Source organism: Pongo abelii, chromosome 10 (genome assembly GCF_028885655.2).
Source record: "Pongo abelii isolate AG06213 chromosome 10, NHGRI_mPonAbe1-v2.0_pri, whole genome shotgun sequence".
In the NCBI taxonomy this organism is placed as follows: domain Eukaryota; kingdom Metazoa; phylum Chordata; class Mammalia; order Primates; family Hominidae; genus Pongo; species Pongo abelii.
In genome coordinates this window covers 52,534,372-52,543,776 of record NC_071995.2, presented here as the reverse complement: position 1 = coordinate 52,543,776, position 9,405 = coordinate 52,534,372, and positions in this window count along the sequence as shown.

The following is a 9,405-nucleotide window of genomic DNA, read 5'->3' as shown; positions in this document are numbered from 1 at the left end:
AGGAAGAAGAAGAAGAAAGTAGGGAGGAAGCAGGTGTTAAAAGGAGTTTGTTAACCACAAACCAAAAAGCCTTGCTGCTTTGCTTTTCTTGACTCCTTTGCACATTTATCTTTCTAAGGAGCACTTGCTTAGAAGAAAAATGGCTTGGCCAAGGCAGAATATTCTTCGGTTTTTCTGGCATAAAAACCTTCTTGGGAGCTATGGCAGTAATTTTAAATGACATGATGCTGGAAATATCCTTGAGATCCTTCAAGAAAGAGAAAAACAGAATGAGCAGAACAGGTGAGTAAGGCTGTAGAAATGTGACACCATGGTAGTGCCCATAGATAGCACCAACACTAATGCAGCATCAAGATGCCAGGATTCCTGGAACCACAGGAAGGGAGAAAGTCAGAATTGTAAGCTTCATCTATAGACCCAAAGGGAGAACAAGGAGGCTTCAGTAAATCCCTGGGGTGGGGTAACGATATTAGTGCTTTTGATGCAATTATTTGAAAAATGAAACATTTTATTTCCATCGATAGTTGGATGTGTTTCACCAATAAGCTTTTTTTAATCAACAAATAATAATTGTATATATCTATGGGGTACAGTGTGATGTTTTGATATATGTATAGATTGTAGAAAGATTAACTCAAGCTGATTAATATATCCATCACCTTCCCTAAATAAGCTTTTGACGTAGGTGCTAAAAGTGAAAATGTAACCAGTAGAAGCCCAGGGTCTGAGGCAGCTGCAGAGGAAGCCACCCAGATTCCACCCACACCCACTCTCCCCAGAAAGGATTCATGTGGCTGTAACTGGGGAAAAAAAGAAATATTCTTAAAAGCTAATTTCTCTGTGGGATCAGGGCGCAGAATATGCAATTTAGAGACATAACTTTTGTATGGAGATATGAAAATGGGAGGAAAACAGAATCGTTCAATAGAGGGCATTTTCTATTACTGGCATTGTATTAAATTGGGCTATACTGCCATCTGCAGGTCACTGTAAAACTGTGCCGTGATGAAACTTAAGACGCTATATCCAAAAGTAAAATCAGGAAGAATGAACAAGCAGCAGAGATAAACTCCATTGCACTGTGTTTGAATTAACTGATTTCAGTTCTACATAGACATATTAAGTAAGCATCTCTGGAAACATCAAAGAACATGTATAATCAATTGTTTGGTCTCAAGTGAATGTATATGTAATATTTTTTCACAGCATCAGCTATTTTACCATCTTTGCCATCAGAATAATGGTAGAGTGCAGGCTCTAAGCCAGGTTGCCTGAGTTTGAATCCCAACCTGACAACTGGAAGATCTTGGACAAGTTATGAAACTTTCTCTTGGCCCCATTTTCCTCATCTAAAAAATAAAGTTAATAATAATGCTTAATTCAAAGGATGAGTTTGAGAATCAAGCTAATTTGTACATGTAAATTGTTTAGAATAGTGCCTGGCACATTGTAAGTGATCAATAAATTTTAACTATTATTCTTCCAAGAAGCTGACCATAAGTTTGTTAAACACATGGGATAACAGGAGGAAAAATAAAGGTTAATAGTGTCAATCCCCCTCACCATCACTCTTGCCCAGTAAAGAGGAATATGCTACGAGTTTATGATTGGTCAGATCCCAGGATGTTATATAGAAAACTGGGATATTAACAGGCCTCTACTTGTGAGAAACACTAATTTAGTTTCTTTGTTTAATTATTATTTCAACAGTTTGGGGAACAGGAGGTGTTTGGTTACATGGATAAGTTCTTTAGTGGTGAGATTTTGGTGCACCTGTCACCCAAGCAGTGTACACTATACCCAATGTATAGACTTTTATCTCTCACCCCCCTCCCACCCTTCCCCCAAGTCCCCAGAGTCTATTATATTATTCTCATGCCTTTGCGTCCTCATAGCTCAGCTCCCACATATCAGTGAGAACATACAATGTTTGGTTTTCCAATTCTGAGTTACTTCACTTAGAATAATGGTCTCCAACTCCAGCCAGGTTGCTATGAATGCCATATTTCAGTCCTTTTAATGGCTGAGTAGAATTCATATATGTATTCCATGGAATTATATCTATTATATAATATATATATAATATCACATTTTCTTCATCCACTTGTTCATTGGTGGGCATTTAGGCTGGTTTCATATTTTTGCAATTGCGAATTGTGCCGCTATAAATATGCATGTGCAAGTATCTTTTTCATATAATGGCTTATTTCCTCTGGGTAGACACCCAGTAGTGGGATTGCTGGATCATATGGTAGTTCTACTTTTAGTTCTTTAAGGAATCTCCATACTCTTTTCCATAGTGGTTGTACTATTTTACATTCCCACCAGCAGTGAAAAAGTACTCCTTTTTCACCACATCCACGCCTATAATTTTTTAATTTTTCGGTTATGGCCATTCTTACAAGACTGTAGTATCACACTGTGGTTTTAATTTGAATTTCCCTGATCATTAGTGATGTTGGGCATTTTTTTATATGTTTCTTGGCCATTTGTATATCTTCTTTTGAGAATTGTTTGTTCACGTCCTGAGCCCACTTTTTGATGGGATTATTTGTTTTTTTCATTCTGACTTGTTTGAGTTATTTGCAGATTCTGGATATTAGTTCTTTGTTGGATGCATAGTTTGCGAATATTTTCTCCCACTCTGTGGGTTGTCTGTTTGCTGATTATTTGTTTTGCTGCAGAAGTTGTTTTAATTAAGTCCCATCTCTTTATCTTTGTTTTTGCTGCATTTGCTTTTGGGTTGTTGGTCATGAACTCTTTGCCTAAGCCAATGTCTAGAAGACCTTTTCCTACATTATCTTCCAGAATTTTTATGGTATCAGGTCTTAGATTCAAGTCTTTGATTCATCTTGAGTTGATTTTTGTACAAGGTGAGAGGTGAGGATCCTTCTACATGTGGTTTGCTAATTATCCCAGCACCGTTTGTTGAATTGAGTGTCCTTTCCCCACTTTATGTTTTTGTTTGCTTCGTCAAAGATCAGTTGGCTGTAAGTATTTGGCTTTATTTCTGGGTTCTCTATTCTGTTCGCATGGTCTATGGGCCTGTTTTTTACCAATACCATGCTGTTTTTGTTTTTTGTTGTTTTTTGTTTGTTTGTTTTGAGGCAAAGTCTCACTCTGTCACCCAGGCTGGAGTGCAGTGGCACAATCTCGGCTCACTGCAACTTCTGCCCCCTGGGTTCAAGCAATTCTTCCACCTCGACCTCCCAAGTAGCTAGGATTACAGGCACGTGCCACCATGCCCAGCTAATTTTTGTATTTTTGGTAGAGACTGGGTTTCACCATGTTGGCCAGGCTGATCTTGAACTCCTGACCTCAAGTGATCTGCCTGCCTCAGCTTCCCAAAGTTCTGGGACTATAGGCGTGAGCCACCGCACGCTGCCTACCAAGTTGTTTTGGTAACTATAGCCTTGTAGTAGAGTTTGAAGTCAGGTAATGTGATGCCTCCAGATTTGTTCTTTTTGCTTAGTCTTGATCTGGCTACATGGGCTCTTTTTTGGTTCCATATGAATTTTAGGATTGTCTTTTCTAGTTCTGTGAAGAATGATAGCGGCATTTTGATGGGAAATGCACTGAACTTACAGATTGCTTTTGGCAGTATGGTCATTTTCACAATATTGATTTTACCCATCCATGAGCATGGGATGTGTTTCCATTTGTTTGTGTGGTCTATGATTTCTTTCAGAAGTGTTTTGCAGTTTTACTTGCAAAGATCTTTCCCTGGATAGGTGTATTCCTAGATACTTTATGTTTTTGAAGCTGTTTTAAAAGTGATTGAGTTCAGCCAGGCGTGGTGGCTCACACTTGTAATCCCAGCACTTTGGGAGGCTGAGGCAGGCAGATCACAAGGTCAGGAGTTCAAGACCAGCCTGGCCAATACGGTGAAACCCCGTCTCTACTAAAAATACAAAAAAATTAGCTGGTCATGGTGGTGGGTGCCTGTAGTCTAGCTACTCAGGAGGCTGAGGCAGGAGAATAGCTTGAACTTGGGAGGCAGAGGTTGCAGTGAGCAAAGATCACGCCACTGCACTCCAGCCTGGGTGACAGAGTGAGACTCTGTTTCAAAAAAAAAAAAGGCAGGGGTTGAGTTCTTGATTTGATTCCCAGCTTGGTTGCTGTTAGTGTGTAGCAGTGCTACTGACTTGTGTACATTGATTTGTAACCTGGGACTTTATTGAATTCATTTATCAAATCTAGGAGTCTAGGTGGTTTTAGTGCCAAATTCTACCAAATCTTTAAAGAGAAACTAACACCAATTCTCCTCAAATTATTTCAAAAAATTCAGGAGGAAAGAATTCTCCCTAGCTCATTCTGTGAGGCCAGCATTACCTGATACCAAAACTAGACAAGGACACAACAAAAAAGAAACTACAGGCCAATATTTCCAATGAATATAGATGCAAAAATTCTCAACAAAATATTAGCAAACTGAATCCTACAGAACATCAAAAGATCATACGCCATGATCAAGTAAGATTCATCCCAGGGATCCAAGAATGCTTCAACATATGCAAATCATTAAACATGATACATCACATCAACAAAATGAAGGACAAAAACCATATGATCATCTCAAAAGATGCAGAAAAATAATTTGATAAAATTCAACATCCCTTCATCATAAAAACTCTCAACAAACCAGGCATAGAAGGAACGTACCTCGAAACAATAAAGGCCATATGTGACAAATCCATGCTAATATCATATTGAATGGTAGAAAGCTGAAAGCCTTTCCTCTAAGAACTGGGACAAGATAAGGATGCCCACTTTCACCAAGTGGCTTCACATATCATATGTTCTCACTCATATGTGAGTGCTAAATACTTGACCTTGAGAAGATAGGAAGTACAAGATAGATACCAGAGGCTGGGAACAGAATGTGGGTGGAAGAAGGGATGAAGAGACATTGGTTAATGGCTACAAAAATACAGTCAGACAGAAGATATAAGTCCTAATGTTCAATAGCAGAGTAGGGTGACTATAGTTGCAACATATACTTCAAAGTAGCTAGAAGAGAGTACTTGAATTTTTCCCAATGCAGAGATAATACTGAAGGTGATACATAACCCAAATACCCTGACTTTATCATTATGCATTCTATGCATACAACAAAATATCATATTTATACCATAAATATGTAAAGTATTATGTATCAATAAAAATAAATAATTTTTAAAATGCATTTTTATAAAAAAATCTCTTTTGTCTTTGAATCTGCTCTTCAACTTTGACTTCAACTTCTGCCTTTATCTGAATACCTACTTCCACATCCATTTCTGGCATTACTGAACATCTGCATGAGCAATGATCATATTATCTTAAAGATTCCTTGATAGCCAATAACCTAACAACATCAATAATACAAACATGTGCCATTCAGAAGCATTGCTAACCCTCATAGCATTCTGTGTGAAGAGTAAATTCTGCAAGTGCAGTAAATTCTGCAAATACAGTAAAAGGTTAGCTCAGCTAGGCCTGGTGTGTTCAAACCCTGCACATTCCAAAGAAAGGACTGGCCTTTGATCAGCTCCTGGGAGATAACCTCTGAGCCTTTTGGAATAGCCTTCCTAATGAATGTCTTTGTAAACCCAAGACCTTGAGCCACACCAGATAATTTATGCGAACAATGTGATTTATATTGAATTCATGTTTCTGTTTATCTGTTTCTGGGCCACAATGCATCAGTTCGACCTCTGGGGGAGCTGGCAACTGAGTAGCTAAGGTCAGTCAAGTGGATGTTCCACACCCATGTAACTGACCCCCAATAAAAACTCTGGACAACAAGGCTCCAATGAGCCAAACTGGTACTTCAAAAATGATGTCACACATTAGACTTAAAAGATCATCATGGTGGATGGGAGGCAGGACTAGCTTGCTGCATGCGGAAGCTTGCATTGTGAATTTTAGCTCCAGAATGACTGCAGGAATAAATCAGGAAACCTGAGAGGATCTACAAATCATCTGAAGGAAGCAGACTCTTCCTGCAGGACCTGGGAGACATCCTAAATACTGTGACTGCCCAAACTGCAGAAGTAAGAAAGGGAGATCCTTCACCCCAGAACACACACCACTACTGGGGAAACTGAAGGTCTAGTTTGCAGAAGGTTCCGACCTTACCTGTAGCTGAGTCAATTTAGAGAGCTGAGCAAAATACAAGGGTAGAGGAAGCAGCAGGAAAGACCCTGGAAGTTCGCTGGGTCCCAAAGCAGGCTATTCCTGCCTGGCATCACAGGGATCCTTTGGGAGGGAAGCCAGAGGCATGGGGAAAATGCCACAGGGAGAAGGAAACTTCCAGCTGAACTTTTTAACAATTTGAAACACTCCAGAAGCCTCCTGGCCAGAACTCAGGGGAAGGCACGAATCTGGCCTGCAGACTCCACAGGCGGAGGAAGAACTAAAGCCCTATTCTTTTGTAGCTGGGAGGTGGGTAGTCTGGGGTAGGTCCTCAGCCCTGCTTGCCCACTGCCTGGAAACAGAGGCGGTGCTGTTAGGTGGAGCACGGTGGGAGTGAGACCAGCCCTACAGATTGCATGGGAGCTGGGTGAGGCCTGTGACTGCCAGCTTTCCCCAACTTCCCTGACAACCTGCATGACTCAGCAGAGGCAGCCGTAATCCTCCTAGGTACATAACTCCATTCAACTGGTAACCTGGCCCCCATCCCCCACAGCAGCCACAGCTGACCCGCCCAAGGAATCTGAGCTCAGACACACCTAGCCCTGCCCCCACCTGATGGTCCTTCCCTATCCACCAAGGTATCTGAACACAAAGGGCATGTACTTTTGGGAGTTCTAGGGCCCTGCCCACCACTGGTTCCTCTCCATACTACCACAGCTGATGCTCTCTGGAAAGCACCACCTCCTGGCAGGAGGCCAACCAGCACCAAACTAGAGCATTAAACCAAGAAATCTAAGAACCCTCACAGAGTCCATTTCACCTACCTGCCACCTCCACCGGAAAAGGTGCTTGTATCGATGGGATGTGACCCATAGACAGGTCACATCACAGGACTCTGTGCAAACAACCCCCAGTACTAGCCTGGAGCCTGATAGATTTGCTGGGTGGCTAGACCCAGAAGAGAGATAACAATCACTACAGCTCACCTCTCAGGAAGCCACATCCATATGAAAACAGGAGAGTACTACATCAAGGGAACACCCCATGGGACAAAAGAATCTGAACAACAGCCTTTAGCCCTAGACCTTCCCTCTGACAGAGCCTACCCCAATGAGAAGGAATTAGAAAACCAATTCTGGTAGTATGAAAAAACAAGGCTCTTTTACACCCCTGAAAAATCACACTACCTCACCAGCAATGGATCCAAACCAAGAAGAAATCCCCAATTTACCTGAAAAAGAATTCAAGAGGTTAGTTATTAAGCTAATCAGGGAGGCAACAGAGAAAGGCAAAAACCCAATGCAAGGAGATAAAAAGAAAAAAATACAAGAAGTGAAGGGAGAAATATTCAAGGAAATAGATAGCATAAATAAAAAAACAATTAAAACTGCAGGAAACGCTGGACACATAGAATTGCAAAATGCTCTGGAAAGTCTCAGCAATAGATTGAACAAGTAGAAGAAAGAAATTCAGAGCTGAAGGCAAAGTCATTGAATTAACTCAATCCAACAAAGACAAAGAAAAAAGAATAAGAAAACATAAACAAAGCTTCCAAGAAGTCTGGAATTATGTTAAATGACTGAACCTAAGAATAATTGACATCGCTGAGGAAGAAGAGAAATCTAAAGTTTGGAAAACATATTTGGAGGAATAATCAAGGAAAACTTCCCCCGCCTTGCCAGAGACATAGACATCCAAATACAAGAAGTACAAAGAACACCTAGGACATTCATCACAAAAAGATCATCACCTAGGCACATTGTCATCAGGTTATCCAAAGTTAAGACAAAGGAAAGAATCTTAAGAGCTGTGAGACAAAAGCACCAGGTAACCTATAAAGGAAAATCTATCAGATCAACAGGAGATTTCTCAGCAGAAACCCTACAAGCTAGAAGGGATTGGGACCCTGTTTTCAGCCTCTTCAAGCAAAACAATTATCAGCCAAGAATTTCTTAACCAGTAAAACTAAACATTATATGTGAAGGAAAATACAGTCTTTTCCAGAAAAACAAATGCTGAGAGAATTCGCCACTACCAAGCCACCACTACAAGAACTGCTAAAAGGAGCTCTAAATCTTGAGACAAATCCTGGAAATACACCAAAACAGAACCTCTTTAAAGTATACATCTCACAGGACCTATAAAACAAAAACACAAGTTAAAAAGCAAAAACAAAAAAACCAAGTACACAGGCAAGAAATAGCAAGATGAATGGAATGGTACCTCACCTCTCAATACTAACATTGAATGTAAATGGCCTAAATGCCCCACTTAAAAGATACAGAACTGCAGAATGAATAAGAATTCACCAACCAACTATCTGCTGCCTTGAAGAGACTCATCTAATACACAAGGACTCATATAAACTTAAAGGGGTGGAAAAGGGCATTTCATGCAAATGGACACCAAAAGCAAGCAGGAGTAGCTATTATTATATCAGACAAAACAAACTTTAAAGGAACTGCAGTTAAAAAAAAAAAGGGGGGACATTATAAAATGGTAAAAGGTCTTGTCCAACAGAAAATATCACAATCCTAAACATATAAGCACCTAACATTGCAGCTCATAAATTTATAAAACAATTACTAATAGACCTAAGAAATGAAAAAGACAGCAACACAATAATAGTGGGGGACTTCATCAATACTCCAGTGACAGCACTAGACAGGTCATCAAGACAGAAAGTCAACAAAGAAATAATGGATTTAAACTATACCTTGAAACAAATAAACTTAATAGATATATACAGAACATTCCATCCAACAGCTGCAGAATACACATTCTATTCAACAGTGCATGTAACTTTCTCCAAGATAGACCATATGATAGGCCACGAAATGAGCCTCAATAAATTTAAGAAAATGTAAATTATATCAAGCACTTTCTTAGACCACAGTGAAATAAAACTGGAAATCACCTCCAAAAGGAACCTTTGAAACTATGCAAATACATTAAAATTAAATAACCTGCTCCTGAATGATCATCAGGTCAAAAACAAAATCAAGATGGAAATTTAAAAATTATTCAAACTGAATGACAATAGTGACATAACCTATCAATCCTCTGCGATACAACAAAGGCAGTGCTAAGAAGAAAGTACATAGCCCTAAATACCTACATCAAAAAGACTGAAAGAGTGCAAACTGACACTCTGAGGTTACACCTCAAGGAACTAGAGAAACAAGAACAAACCAAACCCAAACCCAGCAGAAGAAAGGAAATAACCAAGATAAGAACAAAACTAAATGAAATTGAAACCAAAACAATACAAAAGATAAATAAAACAAA